This window comes from Elephantulus edwardii, unplaced genomic scaffold (genome assembly GCF_000299155.1).
Source record: "Elephantulus edwardii isolate Elephantulus edwardi_28Jun2011 unplaced genomic scaffold, EleEdw1.0 scaffold00001, whole genome shotgun sequence".
Taxonomy (NCBI): Eukaryota; Metazoa; Chordata; class Mammalia; order Macroscelidea; family Macroscelididae; genus Elephantulus; species Elephantulus edwardii.
Genome location: NW_006399751.1, coordinates 36734659 through 36749703, shown reverse-complemented (window position 1 = coordinate 36749703; position 15045 = coordinate 36734659). Strand labels below are relative to the sequence as shown.

General features: G+C 37.2%; 1 protein-coding gene across 3 annotated transcripts in view; it reads right to left on the bottom strand.

Moving 5' to 3' along the window:
- The window catches only part of ZNF385B (zinc finger protein 385B), a 458430-nt gene that overhangs the window by 5240 nt on the left and 438145 nt on the right, over window positions 1-15045 (bottom strand). The window lies entirely within an intron of this gene.

The window sequence follows — 15045 nt, the reverse complement described above, 5'->3', positions numbered from 1 at the left end:
ACAAGAGTTTCCATATTATCCCATCCCTGAAATCATCTGACATTGTTCTACCTCGAGCAGGTGGCTTTCTTTCTGATATCCTTGAGTTGTGGGTTGTATCTCAGAGAAGTCTTTAATATATAATAACAAATAGATCTGCCTTGGAAAAGGTGAAAGCAGGCTGCTCCTTGGTGGCAAGGATTTTGAAGCTCTGTCTCACCTATTTTGGGCATGTTGCCAGGAGGAACCTGTCCTTGGAGAAGGACATTATGCTTGGAAGGGTTGAGGGACAGCGCAGGGGAGGAAGACGCTTGATGAGATGGATTGACTCAGTGACTGTGGCAATGGAGACAAGTGGTTCAGAGATGATGATGAGATTGGCTCAAGATAGGGCAGGGTTCAGAACTATTGTTTATAGGGTAGCTATGAGTTGTAGTTGACTCAGTGGTACATAACAACTATAACATCAGCTACCCTCCAACATTATTAAATGATATGATGGTAATTTGTCAGAAATCATTAGGTAATGTTACTTCTGCGCTCACATTTTAATAATACTATAAATGTTTTTATTGTGTGTCCTTGATCAGAACCGACTCACAGCTGACCCTCCAGGTTACTTTTAAATTTGTTCATTGTTGTACATTTTCTTCCTCCCTTCCCCCCCTTTCTCAGCCCATCCCACAATGCACCCCTTGTTCAGACTCTTCTTAATATAATACACAATCACATATTCCTTTCAGACAGTTCTTCTCGTCATCTCTTCTACTGTAGTGTTAATTATCTATCCACTCTTCTCATTTTCTCTCTAATCTCCACCCTACTCCATGTCTGTCCTATATTATAACAGGGGTTTTATGCAATATTTGTCCATTTGTGACTGAGCTATTTAATTTAGTATAATGTCCTCAAGGTTCCCCCATTTGTGTAATGTTTTACTATTCCATTGTGTGGATGTATCATAGGTCTTCAATAAACCATTCATTTATTGATAGGCACTTGGGTTGCTTCCATCTCTTTGTTATTGTGAATAATGCAGCAATAAAAATAGATGTGCATACATCTGCTTGGGTTGTGGCTCTGGTTTCTTTAGGATATATTCCCAATAATGGAATTGCTGGGCCAAATGCTATTTCTAATTCCAACTTTTTGAGAAAATGTCAGACTGTATCATTTTACAGTTCCACCAGCTGCGATCAAGAGTTCCAGTCTCTACAACATCATCAGAATTTGTTGTTTACTCCAGAAGATTTTTTAGAGGCAGTAAAATGCCCTGGATGAGACTCTATACCTTTCTCCCAAAGAGCAGGTAGTGGATTTGAGATGTGTGCCTTTGGGTTGGCCATGCAGCTCTTTACTACTAGGCCACTAGATCTCCAGTGACATAAATTGTTGCTGTTGTTGGGTGCTACTGAGTTGAATATAACTCATAGTGACCTTAAGAACAACAGACCTGAATCCTGCTCTATCTGTGCCATCCTCACCATCTGATACACTTGCATCCATTGTTGCAGTCACCACGTCAATCCACCTCACTGGGGTTCTTCCTCTTTTCCACTGTCCCTCAACCTTTCCAAGCATGATATTCTTGTCTAAGGTATAGCTTCACCTAGCATATATCCAAAGTATGGGAGGCAAAGCTTTGTCATCCTTGCTTTCAATGTCTGCCTGTTCTTTTGGAAGTCCATGGGATATGCAGTACTCCTTTTCAACACCACACATCAAAGCATCAATTATTGTTCTGTCATCCTCATTTATTGTCCAGCTCTCAGAAGCATAGCAAGTAACTCAAAAGATTATGGCCTCAACCAGGGGCACCTCAGTTTTCAAATTGACATCATTGCTCTTCAGTGTTTTGGAAAGGTCCCTGACAGTGGAATTGCCCAAAGTAATGAATCATCTCATTATCTCCTTGCTGCTGATACCAAGGGTGTAAGATGAACTCACTGACTGTTTCAATGACATAAAAATAGAAAGCCAAAATTCAATTTTTACACCAATTTAAAGTTTTATCTTTAGGGTGTAGGATAGAGGAAAAGAAAGAAACATAGTTAACTTTGGCTATGAGTGGTTAGGGTTTTTTTTGTTCAACTGTGTATGAAATTTATCCAAATTGAAAGAAGCAAAGAGATCTTACTCATTATGCTTATTAATTACTTCTAATTTAAATGAAAAATTCTAAATAATAATATTAACCATAACACAATATAAGATCACCCAAATCATTTACAAACATCTTAGCAATTTGCTCATATAACTACTAAATGCAGATAATCCTCAAGGCTCATGTGCTGGTGATAAGAGGGGTCATAGTGACTTTAGCAAAATCTACCTCATTGGGGTTCATTTGCTATTCAAGATGGGCTCTTTTCTGTAGCTCCTTCGAGAAAAGAAGTGGGGCTTTTTAGGCAACAACAGAATTCAACACATGTTTAATCCCAGTAGGACTGATGTTCTTAGAAAATGTCTTCAGATATAACTACAAGCTCTCAGTAAGAGAACAATGGAATTAAAACTGAAAATGCAGTTACGTGTTGCCTTAGGTAATTTGAAGTATGTACAATGGCCTGAGGGAGACCAAGAGAGAAGACACGACTGGGGTATAGGAGCATGGTGTTTGAGCCAATCTATGCTCTAATGTAATAGATTAGAACATAGATTGGCTCACTGCAGCCTCCAATATGGATTGAGGCTCAATGTCAAGAGGACAAAGATTCTCACCACTGGACCAATTGGCAGCATCAGGATGGATGGTGAAGAGATTGAGATTGTTCACACTTTTGTTTGCTTGGCTCCACAGTCAACAGTCTTGGCACCAGTAGCCAGGAAATTAAAAGGCACATTGTTATGGGAAAGTCTGCTGTTAGGGACCTCTCCAAAGTACTGAAGAGCAATGGTGTCTCTCTGGAGACTAAGGTGCATCTGATAGAGGCCATTGTCTTTGCAATCACTTGTCATGCATCGGAGAGTTGGACAATGACCAAGGAAGAGACCAATAGGAGGAGAATTGATGCCTTTGAGCTGTGGTGCTGGAGAAGAGTATTGAGAGCACCATGAACTGCTAGGAAAACAGATTAGTCCTGGAAAGGGTTAAACTGGGTGGCTCCTTGGAGGTAAGGATTCTGAGGCTCCGTCTAACATACTTTGGACATGTTGTGAGGAGAGACTGGTCCTTGGAAAAGGACATCATGCTTGAGAGGGTGGAGGGACAGCGCAGGAGGGGAAGGCCCTCTATGAAGTGGATTGATTCAGTGACTGGGATATTCGGGATGGGAGTGTCAGAGACGGTGTGACTGGCACAGGACAGAGCGGAGTTTAGGGCTATTGTACATAGGGTTGCTATGAGTCGCAAGCGACTCAATGGCACATAACAGCAACAACATGTTCTAATATTCTGCTACAGGCCAATCCAAGGTTACAGGACTCACCAAAACATGGGGGAGGGGGAGGAAATAATCCTATTTGGGTTAATTTCCAATGATAAATCAAATTTATTTGGGGATAAAGCAGTCTGTTTTCATTCCTCTCCTCACGTTGGATCCAGCCAGGGGTGTTATATCTGAAATGTTACAGGATACCAGGTCGAGATAGGTTTGGAATAAGTGTTGAGATTCTCTTACTATATATACCAGGCACTCTATGTTCCCTCAGTACAATGTTCTAAAATCTTAGGATATGTAATAATGGGGGTGGGGGTGGGAATTGTGAGCTTTTACTGAACTGACTAGGACTTTTTAGGCCTTGAATTTAATCATCAACAAGGATCTCTCAGATTGAGTTTGCAATTTCCATCTCATTAAGCAGAAAAATATTTTAGTAATCTCAGTGCTTATAACCTGTCAAAGGATCCATTACTACTGTGTACTATTTTTCCTTGCTTTAAATGCTTAATATAGGGAACACTGGCGGCCTAATGGCAAGAAGCTGTGCTGCAATCCCAAAGCCATGTGGTTTGAATCCACCAGCTGTTCTGTGGTAGAAGAATGGGCAATCTCCTCTCATGCAAATAACTGCCTCTGAAAACCCTCCAGAGGGACAGCTATGGGTTGGTTCTGACTCAATGATGCACAACAACAACAACAAAAACATAAACACTTTATATTTAACATGAAGTTGACCTAAAAGGGTTTGACCTTATTTACTCATTATGTCTTAGGAAGTCTTATTTTAATCTCCCAAATATATAATCTCCCACATATATCCTTATGTTTATATAGCTTTTTAAAGCTTATTTAAAAAGTGCTATCTAATTTATCTTATTAACTCTTAAAATAACCTTGTGAAAGGTTAAGGTTGATGATGATTTCATCTGTCTGTGAGATGAAAAATCTGACACTCATGAAGATGAAATAATGTCCTACAGATCAGAGTTGTTCTTGTTAGTTGTTCTTGTTGTCGAGTCAATTATGACTCTTAGCAACCCTATGGACAAGAGATTTATCCCTTGCACTAGCCTGCATCATTTGCATGATTTCTGTCAAGCTCATCCCAGTGACTGTGTCAATCCATCTCACTGAGGGTCTTCCTCTCTTTTGTTCACTATCTTCCCTAATATGATGTCTCTTTCCAAGGCCTGTTCCACCTGAAAATTACCTAAAATAAGTGAGATGAAGTTTCACTATCCTCGTCTCTAAGCAACATAAATAAAACAGATGTTTTCTCTAATCCGTGTATAGTGCACCAACATTTTTGCCTAAAGGAGTCACTTAATATTCTCCCTTTATGGTATTATTTTATACTATAGTACTATACACTATTATTATAAAGGGCATACAATAGTCACCCAAAGATGTGAAGTAGATGTTGCTATTCTACAACTGCAGTTTAGTTTCCTTGAAATTAATATATCCACAGTAGGATAGAAATAAGAATCATAATGAGGAAGTGAGAGGAGAACTGTTCCAGTGTGGGGGTGGTAATCAATGTCATAAACCATTATGCATGAATAATTGAAGTGGACAATTATTTGCTCTATAAACTTTAATTCAAAACACAATAAAAAGTTAAAAGATCTAGTCAACAATCATGTAATTCAGATTAAAGTGAAAAGGATAAAATTTTGTTTCTTTATGAAACATAAAATAGCTTTCTATTTCATATCTCCTTTCCAAGTGAGGACACGTATACATTAGCAAATATATGTTAACAATCTGCTAATTGCAGATAATATGCTAGGCCCTGTGGAAATAAGTAAATTTTCTAATATAAGAAAGTAATTTTATTGGAGGAAATAAGGTAGGAGTCATTCAAAGGCCTATAATTTATGATAGAAACTGTAAGAGGCATGACAGCATACAGCAGGAAATAATTGCTTCTGGTTGAGAAGAAAGAGACATTTTTCATAAAGGAAATGGCATTTGGTCATGTTTTGAAGGTCAGATTTAGATAAGCATAGGAAGGGGTGGAAAAGAGTGGGAAGGAGACAGAAGCAGACACATGAAGAAATCCTTAGGGGTTAGATATCCAAGGATTTGTTGATGACCTGGAAGGTGAGCATAGATGATGGCAATGGGAGATATTATACAGGTGGATTGAACTAGAAGGTAGAAGAGATTTAAAAAACCATTAAAATAGATACCAGGGTAGAACTTTCCCTTTCAAAAAATATTGAGATGTAGTAACATATACATGATAAAAAATTTAGATACTTTACATTTTAAGTATTTGCTCCCAGACAGGTAGGAGTTTTAATCGTTGAGACTATTATGGGTAAATTTTAATTTGGAATCATGTAAACGATTCGATCATGCTTCATTGGATTGAAAAATCCAGGAAAGCCAATGATGAATTTATAGGTATTTAAGTTGAGGCATTTTTTTTCTGTAACTTTGAATATACAAGCTTCAAAAAGATATAATCTTACTATGTTAAATCTTAGTGGCTTGATATTTATATCTATCATTTCTCTTCCTTTATTGGCATTTATACAATCTTCTTATTTTGTAGTATTTGAAAGTTTAATTAATGGACTATTGGTTTATTTTAGTAAAGACACAGATCATCTGGAATATCTAGTTAACACAAATTCCATTTGTAAATATTCCCTCACTTAATGCTAATTAGTAGACCTTCAGTTGTTGTTATATGACCATCGAGTTGCCTGTGACTCATAGAAATCCTATGTACAACAGCTCTGAACCCTGCTCTATCCAGAGCCAACGTCACCATCTCTGACACACTTAGCCCCATTACTGCAGTCACTGAGTCAATCCATCTCATCCAGGATCATCCCCTCCTGCACTGTTCCTCCACCTTCCAGAACATAATGTCCCTCTCCAAGGATTGGTCCCTCCTTGCAGCATCCCCAAAGTATGTCAGATGGAGCTCCAGAATCCTTGCCTCCAAGGAGCAGCCTGGTTTCACCCTTTCTAGGACAAACCTGTTGGTCTCTTAAGCAGACCTTCTGACTATCTTAATTATTTCTCAATTAGCCAAAACCTCTTGGTATGGTTTTATCCTACAGGATTTTTGAAGGAAAATTTGCTTGCTATATTAGAATGGCTTTGCATAATAGATATCCATACTTTATGCTTCCCAGTGTATTTAGTCTTGCAAAGAAATCTCCTTGGGAAGTTCCACATGAATTCACTTACTTTAAAGCTCAAATATTTTAGAAACCCTTCATTTGGAATTACTTTCAAATCAAGTTTCTAAGTTATATGAATAAAAGCAGTCTTCAATATTTGTTACTCTTTTTTACCCCTCTAAAATCTTTACTCACATTAATGCCATATTTGTTAAGCTTTGGACTATATCATTTAAACAGAGCAAGAGAACTAATATTTCAACACCAAAAATAAGAAAGAAGTTGTTAAAAAGTTTGAAATGCAGTTTAAGAAACTAATCTAGGTGACAAAATGGAACAATTATGACATATAAAGAGCTCAATTCTGTATCTACTGACACTTTAAGTCTTACATTAAATTATAACTTTGGAAAGGAAAATAAAATTTTTAGTGTTTCATTTATAACTTTACTAATACAGTGAATCTTTCTTGTTGTTATGTGCCATCAAGTTGCCTGTGACATAGCAATCCTATGTATAACAGCTCTGACATCTGTTCTATCCTGAGCCAACCTTATTGTCTCTGACACATCTACCCCCATTAACCCAGTCACTGGATCAATCCATCTCATTGAGGGTCCTCTTCTCTTGAGCCATCCCTCAACGTCCCAAGCATAATGTCCCTCTCCAAGGAATAGTCCTGCCTGGCAACATGCTCTAAGTATGTCAAACAGAGCTTCAGAATCCTTGCCTCCCTGGTTCTATCCTCTCTAGGATGAACCTGTTTTCTCTCCAGGCAGTACATGGTATATATTCAATACTCTTCTCCAGCACTTTAGCTCAAAGGCATCAATCCTTCTCTGTCAACCCTATGATCTATTGTCCAACTTTCTGATACATAGCATGTAATTGCGAAGACCATGACCTGTACCAGGCACACCTTAGTTTCCAGACTGGCATCATTGTTCTTCAGTACTCTGGAGATGTCCCTGACAGCATACTTTCCCAGTGCAATTCATCTTTTGATCAATAATCAACAGTTTAAAGATAGCCAAATATACAATAATGTTCAATGGAGAAATTTTAAAATAAAGGCAAAAACTTCGGAAAAAGTAAAATCACCAACGATTATACATTCTAGAATAAGATCTGAGAACTTATTTTGTGAGTCAGTATACAAAACAAATAGTAGAATTTGAAAGCTACATGTCTCTTCTTTAAATTCTCAATGCTGTTGTGTAGCAGAAAAGCAATCATGGGCATAGATGTCTTCCAATAAAATGCTACTTAAAAGTATAATGCATGATAGATTTGTCCCATAGGTAGTAGTTTGTGTTTCTTGATTTTAAAGTGGTATAATACTGGAGATTCTTCCTAATGTGAGCAATTTATTGTGATACACACAGTCAAATGACTTTGCATATGTAATGAAACACTGACAGACATCCTTGTGGTACTTAGATTCAGCCAAGATCCATCCAACATCAGTAATGATATTCCTGGTGCTACAGCCTCTTCTAAATCCAGCTTTACTCTCTGGCAGTTTCTGTCAAGGAATTGTTCTAGCTGCGTTTGAATAATCTTCAGCAATATTTTACTTGTATAGGATATTAATATTATTCTGTAATTTATGCATTCTATTGGATCACCATTTTGGGGAATGGTAGCAAATTATGGCTAACATTAAGAATGGGAGTCCCAGAACACTTAATTTTGCTAATGAGAAACCATTATCTATCTAGACCAAGAGGCTGTTCTTAGAACAGCAAGGGAACAATGCATAAAAAATCATTAAAGCTGTGTGTCAGGGCTGTATATTTTCTCCATATCTAGCCAATCTATATGCTAAGGAAATAATTTGAGAAGCTAGACTTTATAAAGGATAATGTGGCATCAAAATTGGAGGAAGACTCATCAACAACTTGTGTTATGCAGATGGCACAATCTTTATTGCTGAAAGTGAAGAGGCCTTAAAATATTTACTGCAGAAGATCAAATACTACAGCCTTCAAAATGGATTATTTTTTCTACATCAAGAAGACAAAAATCATCACCACTGGGTCAATAGGTGGAATGATGATAGATGGAGAAAAGATTGAAATTGTCAACAATTTCATTTAACTTAGATCCACAATCAATATCCTTGGTAGCAGCAATACTCTTGGTCAGAAAATCAAAATACCTGTTGTATTGAGAAAATCTGCTGAAAGGAACCTCTCTAATGTGCTAAAGAGCAATGATGCCAATTTAAAGACTAAGGTATGCCAGATCCAAGCCATGTTCTTCTCGATTGCCTGCTATGCATGTGAATGTTAGATAATGAATAAGGTTGATAGAAGAAGGATCAATGCCTTTGAGTTGTGGTGTTGGAGAAGAGTACTGAATATCCTATAGACTGCCACAAAATAAACAAATCTGTCTTGGAGAAAATGTCAGTAGGGTGCTTTTTGGAGGGAAGGATGGTGAAACTTTTTATCACATACTTTGGACTTGTTGTTAGGATTGACATGGTGACTATAATAATGGGCTTAGATATATTAGAGGTGGCAAGTATAGCATTGATAGGGCAAGGTTCAGATCTTTGTTTTTAGCATCACTATGAGTGAAATTGCATTAGGGAAATCTGCTGTCAGGGACCTCTCCCAAGTGCTAAAAAGCATGACGTTAATCTAGAGACCAAGGCACACCTGATTTAGGCCATGGTCTTTGCAATCACTTGTTATGCATCAGAGAGCTGGACAATGACTAAGGATAACAGAAGAAGAATTGATGTCTCTGAATTGCTGGGCTGGAGAAGAGTATTGAACATTCCATAGACTACCAAGGGAAAAAACATGTCTGTCTTGGAGAGAGTGAAACCAAACTGCTCCTTGGAGGCTAGGATTTTGAAGCTTTGTCTTACATACTTTGGACAAGGAGCCAGGAGGGACCATTCCTCAAGAAAGACATTATGCTTGGAAGGGTGGAGAAACAGTGCAGGACAGGGAGACCCTGAATGAGATGGATTGACACAATAACTGGGGTTATGACGGTAGGTATGTTGTACTTAGTAAGAATGGCTCAGGATAGGGGAGAGTTCAGAGTTATTATACATAGGGCCAGTATAAGTTACAGGCAACTTGATAGCACATACAACAACAACATGAGTGGTAGTTGGCTTGATGTCACATAACAACAACTAAGATTATTTTGTTGTTATTACTTTCCTTTGAATAGGTTCTAACTCATAGTGAACCAATATATAAAAAAATGAAACATTGCCTAACCCAGTACTAGTTTCAAAACTTAATGCTCTCCCTGAGTCTATGATTTCAGCCATTGGCTAATTAATTTCCTTGAAGGTATTCTTCTTTTTCTCTGATTCTCTGCTTTACTATGTCTTTTTCCAGGGACATATTGTTCTTTCTTGAGATGAAGCCTTGTTGTCCTTGCATTTAAGAAGCATTCTGACTGTACTTCATCTAAGGCAGATTTGTGAATTCTCCCAGAAATCCAGGACATCACAAATATTTTTCACCAAATGCAAAAACATCAAATGCAAAAGCATCAAGAATTCATCAGTTTTCCTTATTCATTGTTCAGTTTTTGCACATATATGAAGTGATTGAAATAGCTTGGGTCAGATGCATCTTAATACTCAAAGTGACATCTTTGCCTTTTAACACTTCAAAGAAGTTTTTTGTTTGTTTGCTTTTAGCAATACATCTAATTTTTTGACTGTTGTTCTCATGAACATTGATTGTGGATCCAAGTGAAATGAAATCACCGACAATATCAATCTTTTCTCTATCTATCCTGATGTCACCTATTGGCCCAGTGGTGAAGATTTTTTGTTTTTGGCACTGAGATGCAATTCATATTGAAGTTGCAGTGTTTGACTTTCTACAACAAACGCTTTAAGTTTTTTCACTTTCTATAAGCAAGGTTGTGTTGTCAGCATAACGCAGGTTGCTGATGAATCTTCCTCTAATCCTGATGTCACATTCTTCTTCATATAATCCAGCTTCTCTGATGATCTGTTCAGCATGTAGATTGATTAGGTGAGAGGCTACAATCCTGATGTAAACCTTTCATGATCTTAAACCATAAAGTATCTTCTTGTTCTGTTCAAACTACTGTTTCTTGGTTCATGTAAGGTTCTGCATGGGCACAATTAAGTGTTCTGAGATTTCCACTTACTCTCAATGTTATCCATAGTTTGTTTTGATTCCCATCGTCAAATGCCTTTTCATAGTAAAATAAAACACAAGTAGTCATATTTCTGAGATTCACTGCTTTCAGGCCAGATCAGCAATGATATCCCTCATTCCATGGACTCTTCTTGATCCAGCTTGGATTTCTGACAATTATCTGTTGATATTCTTACTCATTTAGGAATTTTTAAATGACCTTTAAATATCTTCAGGAAGATTTTACTTATGTGTACAGTAATGATTTTGTTGATAATTTTCTGCATTTTGTTGGATTACTTTTCTTAAAAAGGTGATCACAAGTATGGATCCCTTCTAGGCCAGCAATGAATTATTTTGGATTCAATGGCAATGAGTTTTTTCGAGTTTGAGTATGTTTGCCAAGTAATATCTTCCAAATTTCTTGACATAAAATGAGAGTGTATCCTGGGGTGCATATGTTTGCTGAAATCCTATTTCATTATTCATTTCTGGAGCTTTATTTTTTGCCAATGTGTTCAGTAACACCTGGACTTTTTCCTTCAGTGCCACTGGTTATCGATCATAGGCTACTTCCTGAAATGTTTCAGTGTGTCAACAATTCCATTTGATATAGTTTCAGTGTGTCAACAATTCCATTTGATATAGTCACTGGTATTCCTTCTACCTTGTTTGAGAAGAACAAGGGGATGTTGCACATTTTAAAATCAGGGAAGGTATGTATCAGAGTTAAAGCTTTTCATTATACCTAACTGAATGATTCCTTCTGCATCATTCAATCTTTTGTCAATAGCAATCTCTAATATTGCAACTTGAAACTCGAGTCTTCAGTTGTTCAGCTTGAGAAATGCTGAATGTGTTCTTCCTTTTGGTTTTTCAACTCTAAGTCTTTGCACATTGCATTATATTTGTTTTCTCAAGCTGAAAGCTTGAAAATTTTCTGCTCAGCTCTTTTAATCATCATTTCTTCTTTTTGCTTTAGCTTCTCTACAGTTCAGAATCTCTTCTGACCATCCATTGTAATCTTTTTACATTTTCCTATTTAATGGCTCTGTGCTTTTTTCCTGTATAGTATCCTTGATGGCATCATCGATTTCAGCCATGAGACATGAGATACTAGCTGAATCAAGGAAAACTGTGATGTTTTTGGCATGAGCACTTGGTGGATAGTGATACTGTTACTGAGATTAGAGGTAAAAATATTTTCTTCTTTATACTTTGCTCTTGTTTTTAAAGACTATTATGAGCATGTAAAGTGAATATTTAAATAATTTATATATGAAGATTTGTAATAGAATCCAATAAGCAGAAAAATGGATTCTGGGTCATATATCAGCAAATAAAATAATAATTTTAGACTAGCATATAATTCTATTCCATTCACATCTTTACCTGTTCGTAGGTATATCTGAATAACTACTATAGGGAAAAGATATATCACTGTGCAAACTTTCCAATTTATCAGTGAAAATGACTAGGCTTTATAATGGGATCTTGGGCTGTCCAAAGGTTAAAGCAAGGTACTTCTAAAGAGAGAAAAAATGTTTTATTGTTTCAGATTTTTCTGTTCTCCTCTAGGACATTAGAAGTTACCTGTATTTTGAAAGTAGAATATATTACATGTGGCATGCATTTAGAATGTTAACAAAATTTCCCTGTGTCTCAGCCATGAAAATGTAACACTCTAGTTTTCCTCAGACTGATCAACCTCAGCAAGTGACTGAAATGATTGGTGCCTTAACCCTGAGATGTGAAAACACCACCATTTACTCATGGGCTCTCAGAACTAAGTAGAGAGATTATAAAGGAGAGGTGAAGGCTTCAGGAAGAGAGGAGGCTCAAAGAAGGTTCAATAGTTCTGAACAAGAAGCTCAGTTGACTCAAACATAATGCTAATGAGACCAAGATCATGGGTTCTTTTCCACACCCACAAGCTGTGGGTTCCTAAGGTTCATCACTGGGAACTGAAGAAGGTGTGGAGTCACCTTTACAAGCAAACCACCATTATCGGGATGACTCAGCTTCCACCCTGTGCCCTAATGCAATGATTTGTTTGCATTAAACTTCTTGGAAAATTAAGTTCATCTATATATTTCTCATAATGAGTTAAAAGCTAAATATTTTCTATACAGTTTTAATAATGTGTATTTTCCTTCAATGAAAATATACCATGTCTTCTGTGCATCATGTAGCCTTTTTCCATTTGTCGAAAAGTCCTTGAAAAGTCAAGAATTTTACTCGTTGATTTCTACTCATATCTTTCCAAGACAAGCCCTCCAGAACAGCAAAGTCACCAGAAACTTTGAGAAGACAGTTCAAGGAATTCAAGGACTTGAGTTCTGTAGAATCATACTTTCTGAGGTCATATTGCTTGTCAATTTTTTGCAATTAATGTTTCCTTTTTTATATTCAATATTGTGCTAAAAAGAATTAGGTAACAGAGGCTAGCAATGAAAAGGACACTGGTCACATTCTTTCCTGTGTTCATAAGCACCGTGTCCAACATCTCATTATTATTCCAAAAACCGAAGCAATGCCCATATTACTGCTTAACACTCATTAAACCAAGTTAGCTCACTTTGATAAGGAATTCTGAAATTATTCTCTTCTGCTTTATCTTCCCACTTTCTGAATAATGAGAAATTAATGGATGTCAGTCAGAGTACCTACTTCCTAACCAGTTGTGCAGTCTTGTGAGAAATGAGGCTGAAAAGCCCATGGGGCTCTGTGCCCGACAAAACCCCCTGCAAATCTGTGCGTATGTAAATTGGTGTGCTGCAGAAGGTTCCATAAGCCTCTGTCGCCTTTGTTTCCTCCTTATCTGCACATTTGACACACTACAGTGATAGAAAGCACCAACTGATGACAGATATTTTAAAGTTTAAAGTAGAATTCCATTAAGATAGTTAATGGATTTACACACAAAAAAGTGCACATAAGCTTCAAGATGAATAAGCCAATTGGTACCTTGACATTCTTTGCAAAACAAACTAATAAGAAATATACATGCACACAGAAAGGGGCATTCATTTGTAGTCTAAGAAGACTGCATCTGTTCAGAGGAACAGGAAGAAAAAGGCCAATACTGCATACAATCATCAGATACTCTAGTCCATTTGTCTAATTTTATTTTTATGTAGGTATTTTCCTGAAAAGTTAGATGATTTTTTTTAAAAGAAGAGCTTTCTTAGAACTATAATAATCACAAATTTTTTTTTAAACTTGGGTAATTTTGTAGCAAGATTTTTGTAGGTAGGAACATGTTCAGTTAAAAAATCCTGTGCTTAGGGGAAAAGTCAACAAATCAAATGAGAGAAAAGTGATTTTATGTGAGGAATGAATGAACTTGTCAGTTTCTCCATGGAAGCTTTATCGTTCTTCAATCCTCTATCAATACTCCAAAGCGCTTGTTAGCTCTTGAGGGTGTTGAAGATTGTGAGAATGGCACAGGAAAGGACAGGGAACAGATCTATTTTTCACAGGGTTATTAACAACAACAATACAACACCAACAACAACTTGAACAAATGGGAGCTCTGGTGGCCTGATCTATGGAGAGCTGAGCTGCTAACCCGAAGGCTGTGCCTCTCGGTGGCTTAAATTCACTCTGCAGGAGAAAGGAGGCCAGTATTCTGCTGTGTGATTTATAGTCTCAGAAAACCAGTGGGAGGTCAGCTATGAGTTGGTGCCCATTTGATGGCACTGAGTGAAGACATTTAAAGGCAGGGATCTCTCTAGTATGTCTTGACCTATTCTTGGGCCTTGCATGATGTAATTAATGTCAATGTTTCTTCTACCACACTGACTCACATTTTAAAAGTCATAGGTAAAATCGCTACCTTCCTTAGAGGTCCAAGACTCTTTATCCCCAGTAACAAATGAGACCTACCCAGCATTGGCTCCTTAAATCTATCCCTATTATCTTTTATATTCTGTTAATAGCCGAAGTCTCCCGAAAACTATCTTCTAAATATCTCATCCACTGGTGTGCTTGTTGACACACTTCATCCAGTAGACATTTATTCAGAATGCACTCTGTGCCCCTGCGTCACCAGAACATGTCTTTACTGACCTTCCAATTTCTAGTTTATGAGCCCACCTCCTCCCTCCATCTTTTAAGTTTGTTCTTCTACTCCACTCACATAATTACATTACGATCTTACTTTAATTATAACTGTGTACTTGCACTTAAAATTATTTCTGGGATAAAGTCTTGGAATAATATCTTGAGCATATTATATTATATACTATGCAATGTTGTTGTTTGTTGTTGTTATGTGCCGTCGAGTCGCTTGCGACTCATAGCGACCCTATGTACAATAGCCCTAAACTCTGCTCTGTCCTGTGCCAATCGCACTGTCTCTGACACTCCCATCCTGATTATCCCAGTCAC